Source organism: Schistocerca serialis, chromosome 6 (genome assembly GCF_023864345.2).
Source record: "Schistocerca serialis cubense isolate TAMUIC-IGC-003099 chromosome 6, iqSchSeri2.2, whole genome shotgun sequence".
NCBI classification, from domain to species: domain Eukaryota; kingdom Metazoa; phylum Arthropoda; class Insecta; order Orthoptera; family Acrididae; genus Schistocerca; species Schistocerca serialis.
The window spans coordinates 274,443,543-274,452,929 of record NC_064643.1 but is presented as its reverse complement, the minus strand read 5'-3'; the positions used below and the strand labels follow the sequence as shown (position 1 = coordinate 274,452,929).

Below are 9,387 nucleotides of genomic sequence, written 5' to 3'. Positions count from 1 at the left end.
TGCCTTGCAGTCGCAGAGTGTTTGTTTATTTATTTTCGAGTTCCGTGGATCCTTGATGCGAATGTATTGCTAGGATGTAGAACGTGTCAGGTTATTACAGTAATAGCCACATGTAGATGATCATGAGGCAACCAATTTAACGTATATAAGCAGATACATGAAAAAGAACATCCACATGTCAAATAATTAGCCACAAAAATTCAGATAACAACACAGATAATAGTACAGTAATGACATAGATGACTGCATAAATAATAGTGCAGCAATGACATAGATGATTACATAAACAAATTTAAAGTAATTCATCTAAAAAATATTCTGCCAACAAGTGATATGCTAATCTACGTAATCAGTCCTATTAGAAATGCATGAAATTGAACACAAATTCAAGAAGTATTACACATTATTAAAGAATTCCTGTAAAGAATAGAAAGAATTATCCAAAAGATAAAGTTTTAGCTCTGTTTTGAATTTAGTAAGATCGTCAATGACTGACTTGGTATGGACGGGAAGTTTATTGAACACTTGTATACTTGAATAATGAACTCCTTTCTGTGCCCTGCTGAGATTTTTTAAATCATTGTGAAGATCATGTTTTCTTCTTGTATAGTGATCATGGTGTGCGCTATTCATTTTGTAAATTGCATAATTTTTGTTCACAAAGTACATTAGTGACAAGATGTATTGACAAGGCATGGTGAGGATCCGCAGCTGTTTGAATAAATTTCTGCAAGAAGATCTAGGATGCACACTCTTCTGTGCAACAAAGAACTAGCTAGTTCTGCAAGGTTTGCAGGAGAGCTTCTGTAAAGTTTGGAAGGTAGGAGACGAGATACTGGCAGAAGTAAAGCTGTGAGGGCCGGGCGTGAGTCGTGCTTCGGTAGCTCAGATGGTAGAGCACTTGCCCGCGAAAGGCAAAGGTCCCGAGTTCGAGTCTCGGTCGGTGCACACAGTTTTAATCTGCCAGGAAGTTTCAAGACTATTTGCTTCTGGTTGATTTCCCCAGAATATGATGCCATATGTCATAAGTGGATGGAAATTACCAACATATGCAGTTTTGATTGTTTCTCTGTCACAAACAGATGCAATTTAGCGAATGGCAAGTGCTGCTGAATTCAGTCATTTACATAGGTCAGTGATGTGGATGGACCAGTTTAGTTTGTTATCAATGTGTAAACCCAGAAATTTGGAAGATACAACTTTCACTATTTCTTTGTCTCCACATTTTATTTCAACATTTTCCAATTTTTTGTTTACTGTTTGAAACTGAATGAAATGAGTCTTATTAACATGAGGAACACACCATTTGCAGTGAACCAATCTAGAACTTCTTGGAATATAGTGATCGCAGTGTTCTCTAGACTGCAGTTGGGTACCTTGTCAATCACAATGGTTGTGTCATCTGCAAATAGGGTGAAGTGTGCTTCTTGCCGGCCGAAGTGGCCGTGCGGTTCTAGGCGCTACAGTCTGGAACCACAAGACCGCTACGGTCGCAGGTTCGAATCCTGCCTCGGGTATGGATGTGTGCAATGTCCTTAGGTTGGTTAGGTTTAAGTAGTTCTAAGTTCTAGGGGACTGATGACCTCAGAACTTGAGTCCCATTGTGCTCAGAGCCATTTGAACCATTTTGTGCTTCTTGGGTCACACACCATGGGAGGTCATTTACAAAGATTAAGAAAAGTAAGGTGACCAAGCACTGAGCCCTGTGGCACTCCACATTTTGATGTATCCCAATCAGAGCTGGCAGGCACCTTTGCAGAATTGTTTAATACTACCTTCTGATTTCTGTCATCTAGATACGACTCAAGCCACTTCCTTACTTTATCTTTTAAGCCATTATGCTCAGCCTTTCTTAGTAGAATCTTGTGATCTACACAGTCAAATGCTTTTGACAGATCACAAAAGATTCCAACTGGTGACATTATCTTGTTTATTGATTCAGGGAGTTGGTTGACAAATGAGAAAATGGCTTTTTCAGTTGAAACACCCTTTTCGAATCCAAACTGATTTTTGTTAAGGATGTTATATTTATTATGGTGAGCCATGATTCTATTGTACATAAGTTTCTCAAGGATTTTTGAAAGTAGTTAGAAACCTCTGCTTTATCACACTTTTTGAAGAGTCTTTTAACAACTGCAAATTTTAATGTATTAGGGACAGTACCTTAATTTAGAGATTCATTAAATATGTGACACAGAACTTTAAGAATATATTTATGGCAATGTGTCAGTACTTTGATAGATATATTGTCCACACGAGTGGAATTTTTGTTTTTCATTTGGCATATCACCTTCTCAATCTCATCTGTTGTGATGTAGCATACATAGATCAGGCTAATTTTTCTCTGCATGGCTTTTTGTAGAAGGTTCATGGCTTCATCCATAGACCCTTTACATCCAAAGACCCTTTACATCCAATTTGATCCGCTGCTGTCAGAAAATGATTGTTGAAGACATTGGCAACTATTTACCCTTCCATTGTGACACACTTGGATACTGTCTGTATCCTTTGAAACTTTTCCTGTCTCCCTTTTTACCACGTTCCAGATTGTTTTTATTTTATTATTTAATCTGTCAATTTTGGATTTGATAAACATACTCTTGGATTTCTAATAACATTCTTTAGGGTGTTACAGTATAATCTGTAGTGTTCCCCATCCTGAGGTTTATCAGAATTTCTGAGTGAAATATAAAGCATTCTCTTTTTTTCTACATGAAGTTTTTATTCCCTTAGTGAGCCACTGTCTCCTACAATCATTCCAGTTTGTGCATTTTAAAATTTTCTTAGGAAATACAGCTTCAAAAAGGGTAACAAATTCAATTAGGGAAAGGTTGAATTTATCATTTACATTTTTAGCCTCCCAATCTAACTACTCCAAATGCCTACTGAAGGTTTCCAGGTTCTCACTGTTGATTAACCTGTATGGTCTACTGATAGAACTACTTTTGTTAGCAGTAACAAATCCGACCTGGAAGAGAGCACTAAGGAGCTTGGTGGGCAAACACGCCTTACCACATGTCTCCTAATCTGGCACCCGCATGTCTTTACCTTTCTCGCCCCTTATCAATCAACCACCAAGGTAGTAAGTATTTGTTTGTTTTGTTTTGGCAATTGTGTTTTAATCGTGGCACAACTCAAAATCAGCAAGTCACTACATACAATGGATCAAAAAACTACCAGTGCATCATCAGGGTGTATACGACCCGGGAGATCCGGGAAAAACCTGGGAATTTTTTAGAATTCCGAGGATTTTTTGTTTTGTCTTATTTTTCAGTTAATTTTTTGTAATTTTGACTGTTAAAATCTAACAATGGATATTACTGTATCCGGCTACTGCAGATTAATATTGCAGCAATAAAACATCAATAAGAGAAAAAAAAAGAAAAAAAAACTTAAGTTGCAAAGGAAATGTGCCACATACAACGACAAATCACAGTGCTTATACAAGCGTCTGCGTACAGCAGAATGTGTCAAAGGCATTAGGAAAACTGTGCAATGTTTCATAACAACAAACTGCCTCCGATGAGCGTGACGTCACAGCTGTTTACATTAGATTCGTTAGAGTAGTTGCGAGCGGGCTCATGCGCATGTGCAGTTGAGTCACGCATGTGTATTAGAGTACCTTCTCTCATTTCTGGCAACGGAAGTGTGGCTGTTAGCTGTATAAGCAGTAGCAGCGAGATGTTACCCAGAAAATTTTTTATGGTGTGCACAAGCTGCCAGATTCAATGGGGGCAAACTGGGTTATCTGCCCCAGGCGGCAAGAATTCATATTCTTGAGGAAAAAGCACCTAGTATCCAGCGCATGTTGGTCTATGGATTATTCATATGATTTTGAAAATTGTTCCTGTTGGTTTTTGAACATTTGTGAATATATTTTAAGTTTATTTCTGAATGGATCATAAGTTGATTTTTGAATGAGTGCACAGTGTACGTCATGTATTTGCTAGAGGAATCCCCGTGGCATCTGGAAATAAAGTTTCCTACAGACAGAAGGGGATGGGGCTATAAAGGTGGGTCCACACTGAGCGCGCCGCGCTGCGCAAAACGGCTCTGCACGCTCAGTGTGGACGGCGAACCGTGCTGTGCCGCGTCATGCCGCGCCGCGCAATTTTCCAGCTGTTGTCAGTACATCAAAGGAAGTGGCGCATTTGTGCGCAGTCAGTTTAGACGGGGCTTTGGCTCGCTCCATCTTCAGACCATGCGCTCGGCGCTCGCTCAAATTGGAACACAGTGCACGCCTCGGAGCGGGGCGCGGACGGCGCACTCCCGTGGGGTGCAAAAGCGCGGCGCGCTCAGTGTGGACCCGCCTTAAGAGCTGAGCGGGATAAAGCTGAACGGGTGAATGTTAATCGCTGTTTGTGTGATTGACTGGGTTTGTGAATGTTCAGCGCTGTTACAATTACGAACGAAATCCATAGATTCAGACTACCTGAGTGGAAATAAACTGCTAACAGGAATTACAGGTAATAAAGATTACATATTATCTTCTCGGTGTATCCAAGAAAGTGAAATTTTGATAGTAATTTTTTGGCCAGACCACTACACTAGTAATGGCTAGTTATACAGACCCCAGTAGCAGCCGCCTAAGTTCTATTCTGAGAGTAGTGCGGAAAATGCGTTGTACGAACACGTAATAACGCCTAACCAGAGAATAAACCCTGTATAAGTAAGCAGTTGATTGTGGCAGGGTTAGTGAAATTAACCGGAGAATAAGTTTTGACACTAGCAGGAATAGTTATAGAATTAGTGATGACAAGATTGATTGTTAGAACGAGGAAGGAGAAGAAATGGGGGACATCACTCAAATTATATTCGACGATTCCAAATTTATATAAAAATTTCATACTACTACTTTTCGTTCTCATGCTAGAGAAGCTGGGGCGTATGAATGAAATGTGAAACTATTTCCGAACATAAAGCTTTTTGCTTGTAGTAGGCCTAATAGGCATTTGATATTGGTACTTCGTGAATTATATTCTATCATGTTGGAAAAAAGTGACCGTTTGTGCTAAAACAGTCTGTTTATTTGGTGTGTGTTGCAATTGCTGCAATATTAGACAGGCCTATTTTGTTTTATCTAGCAGACAGTGACAAAATACACGTAATCAGATCGAGAAACCACACCAGTCTTGGGTACTGTTTGTATTAAGAGCTTTTTCAGAATTAGATAACGACATTTCGTTTTTTCTTGTCGAAAAACATTTCGCAGAAAGGAAAGGACACCATGTAAAGCTGTAGCGAGGTTAGAGAGAAAAAAAATGGTAGGACTTATGGATTGAAGAAATGTGTACTGTCTTGCTTGTCACTTGTCTTTATTGGTTTCATGTATCCTATATTTAATTTTATGTTACACAAAAGATGCAAGTTATCAGCTAATAGGCAATAAAGAGTGCAAATTTTCTGGAGAGTTCTTGTTCTCTGGCTTACAAATAATCCCATCCAATATTAATTGCGAGAATTTTCTTAAAAATAATAATAATAATAATAATAATAATAATAGAGAGAGAGAGAGAGAGAGAGAGGGCCTGGATGTCAAATTGGCCGACTGGGAGCGGGAGAGACACCACAGGACATTTTAATTTCCACTGTCCTTGATATAGTTTGATGGCATCCAGTACAACATATTATACGCTTGAATTCCACAGAGCGAAATACAATGACGTGCGACAGAAGAATGCTGTGTGAAGAGGCGTGGCACTGCACTTTGGCGCACTTACAACCAAATAACATGTCTTACATTTCCTCGAACACATGTTTTATATATCAGACTCTTCAAAAAGATGTGCACTACAAATTGATAATATTTTTGAAAAGTCGATTTTTTTTCAAATTTTTGGCGTTCTACCTCAAACGCTCGAGGGATGAAGGGGGGGATCACTATCTAGTATTGCTGCAGTTCGGAAATATCGTTGATCTGGTGCTGATGCACAGAGCAGTCTGAGTTGTAGTGGGGAGGTGGATAGTCTCTACATGACCCATGTTTACGTTTAGTGATTTTGCTGTTTCCTCTTCGTTTATTGCTCTCACGTCAAATGAAAACAGAACGGATTTCTGTGGCCGGGAGCTATCAAGTGAATTAAAATACATTCACATAATTACGGAAGGCTAAAATATATTATTAGTTTGAGATTTTATTTCCACCTTTCTGACAGTCAAGCATTAATCGCCTTGCAGAACAATGAAGTTTTTTTTATCAGTTTGCTAAAGAATATTTAACTTTTATTAATCTTTTCCGCTGAGGCAGTGAATTTATTTGAAACGAAGTGTTTAATTCCACTCTATTGGCTAGGTTCAACTGTTCGCTGCATTTCAAAAGTGCATCTTTTCATCTTCTAGCCGTACCTTTCCATCTTCTAGCACATATGGCATTATGCCATAATAAAGAACCAAACATGAGCTAATACAGTACTGGTTCTCCAAGAAAATTTACATTCGAATCTGTACATACAAATGTGCACTGTAAGCTGAATTATGCATTTTAGTACGATTCACGAAATTCTGATGCTCTTGGATTGTCCTCTGATGTCTTGCTTCTTTTATGAAATAATGTAAGTTCTTTTAATGTTTTACACATACGATAATATGGGCTTCCTGCGCCATCGTAGCTTGGCATCTGCTGAAACGAATCTATTTCTAACAGGTTGCAGGAAAATATTGCAAATGGTTGAAAAGCGTGTCTTTCAAAGTAAATTTCCTTTTATGCAAGCTGAACAACGTGCGAGAATGGACAGTGAATTTCTTAAACCACAGAGCATTTGCCTCTCATTTAAAAATTGAGGACAACCAATTAAAAAAAGATTCTAGCTCAGAAGATCAGACATTTATATCGTTACTAAAAATTTTACTATCAGATTTGTGTGATGTATCTTAAAGTGTAACACGTGCAAAAAAGATGAATATTATATGTGAAAGCTTAGCTTTTCTTGCAGCTTATTAATCTTTGAGACCAATATTATACATGAAAGCTTTTCTTTTCTTGTGCAACACTATGTATATTAATTTAAATCATTAACTTTTCCAATTTGTGTATACGCACTACTTAACAGTGGTATTGCTATTGGCTGACTACATCACGTGTCTGGCGCGATCACGTGACATGAGCTATGACTGGCTTACAAAAGCGCATCGCAATCTCAATTTCAATGCTTCAGAAATAACATGCGGTGTTTGGTGGAATTCAAATTTATACTTTCGTGATACAAAAATATGCAGTGTAAATGTTGCTGCACATCAAAGATCTTTGCAAAACGTGTTTTTTACTGAGTTTGTTTTTCTAAAGGGCCGGGAAATTCTACAACGGTGTATAAAACCATAACCATTCAAAGGATTGATAAGTTTTACTGTTCCGAGGAAAAAGGATCCTGTCACTTAACATGAAAAAAATTGTATTTTCACCTGGGAGAAAATGTATTTTTAACCGGGAAAAATCCAGGAATTTTTATCTTGTCTGCGTATACACCCTGATCATCAGACAGTTTTCGAAGACGAGGTGGAATATATTGTTTCCCTGCAACTGTGCGGCGCACTTACAACCGAAATAGTGAACTTCCTCACTGAATTGCCGGCTTTGTGTCTTGTGATGTTTCACCACTTGAAAATGGTGTAGTTCCCTAAAATGACGTCAAAATCCTTTCTGTGTTTCTGCATTGCTTCCACACCAAACCCATACTTTTCCCATAAATCTGTAGATTTACAAAACAGGTACTGGCAGGCACTATTATTTCCTCACCTAGTCCACTTGTAGAATGGTGGCTTAAACACATGCTTATTACTATGAGAAATAATAGACAAATCTGAGTCACTACGTTTACTAATACTGTGACAGTCCTTCCCCTAAGCTTGCCTTCTAGTTATTTTACTGGCCACCTCATCTAACTTTCCTTTTTGCACAAGATTCATTGTTGTTGTAGGGTGTGAGGGTGGGTGGCAGAGCCTGGCACATGCTTGTTTCTCAACTGTTATATTTCACTGTGTTTATTATTTTATGGAGTATTCTGCTGTTGGTAACTTTCCCTCTGGTTCTGTGGGCAACTGTTGCTTGTGTGACCGACAGTATAGCATTTTGTATAGCGCAGTGCATGACTGTGCTCAGCCATATGATTTGGCTTTTCACAGCATTTGCAACTTGCACAAAAACATGATGCATTGCTTTGCGAGGTAGTTGAAACATCTCAACCTGGCTCCTCATAACACTACCAACCTTCACAGCTTTATGTAAGGAGGTACAGGAAGCCACCTTGACTTTACTACCTATCTACAGGTTTATTCTGCAAATAGATAAATCAATGGCTCTCACTTTGCTCTCTTCAATTAACCCTTCATTATATGTGACGTCGTTTCCCAATGCATACATTTAAGAGGATACAGCCCTTATTCGATTGGCAAAAGACTCAAAATCTTCACTGTTTTTTTTGTTGCAAAGTAGAAAAATGGTCTTTTTAATGTCTGACTGCTCTTTTGTCAGCATAGTGCTCTGCTAACTCCTTGATGGGATATCTAATGTTAACGTGTTGAATACTGCATCAACTGATTCCACATAGTTGCATGGAACATCGGACAGCTTTAATTGTGTTACATTTAGTAGGAAGCTATTCAGCCAGGAGCAAGTGCATCCTATATCTTGGACATTCTGCAAAAAAAAAAGTGTTAACATTCTCACTGTGTTTACCCAAAAAGGTGGGACCAAAAGAGACTGCAATATTTGGGGTATAGTAACAGCACAAGCCGCAAAGGTCTCAAAGGGGATTGCAGCTGTTTGACTTGTGCATGCCTAGTTTCGGAATTACATTCATGTAATATTTTGGCTACCTGTTCCTGTAACTGTAATTTTTGCGATATTAAAGCATTGATCTGCACATACAGAAGAAAAGCAAGATTTGTTTCCAGCATCTTCTGCCTCTTGCCATTCCTGTGACCAATTCACCACAGAGCACATATTAGGCATAGGTACACATCATGGGACCACAATTTCCAGCGATCACCAAGCCTTTGACAACAGAAAAGTGTCTCAACATGTGAATGGACACTAAAACCTAACCACAATGGCAGCTCACAGAAGATGGCAGCAAAAAGTGAGCACACATGGCTGTGAGACTTACTTTAAATTTTCTAGTGTCAAATGGGGTGGTATGAATGCAGCAGTTTCAGTGGTGTCGGTATCATGGCACAGAGCCTTGTTGACATGAACAGCAACCAGGACTTCCATGCATGTGGTAGTGGTGACAGACGCTCATTCAACAGAAGTATGGTGGCATAGTAAGCAGTTCATGCAGGACTGGCACCTGCAGTGACATTATGATGGTGCAGCCTGTAGAAAGTGCCCAAGCAGCAAAAGGGTCATCTCCAGCCGGACACAGCAATGGTGAGTCTTGCAGCATTTACACA

At 39.0% G+C, this 9,387-nt stretch overlaps 1 non-coding gene across 1 annotated transcript; it reads left to right on the top strand.

Annotated features, from left to right (window-relative positions):
- Positions 1 to 874: 874 nt before the first annotated feature.
- On the top strand, positions 875 to 948 carry Trnas-cga (transfer RNA serine (anticodon CGA)). Its single transcript has one exon. It is a non-coding gene; the product is annotated as a tRNA-Ser (tRNA).
- The last annotated feature ends 8,439 nt before the right edge of the window (positions 949 to 9,387 follow it).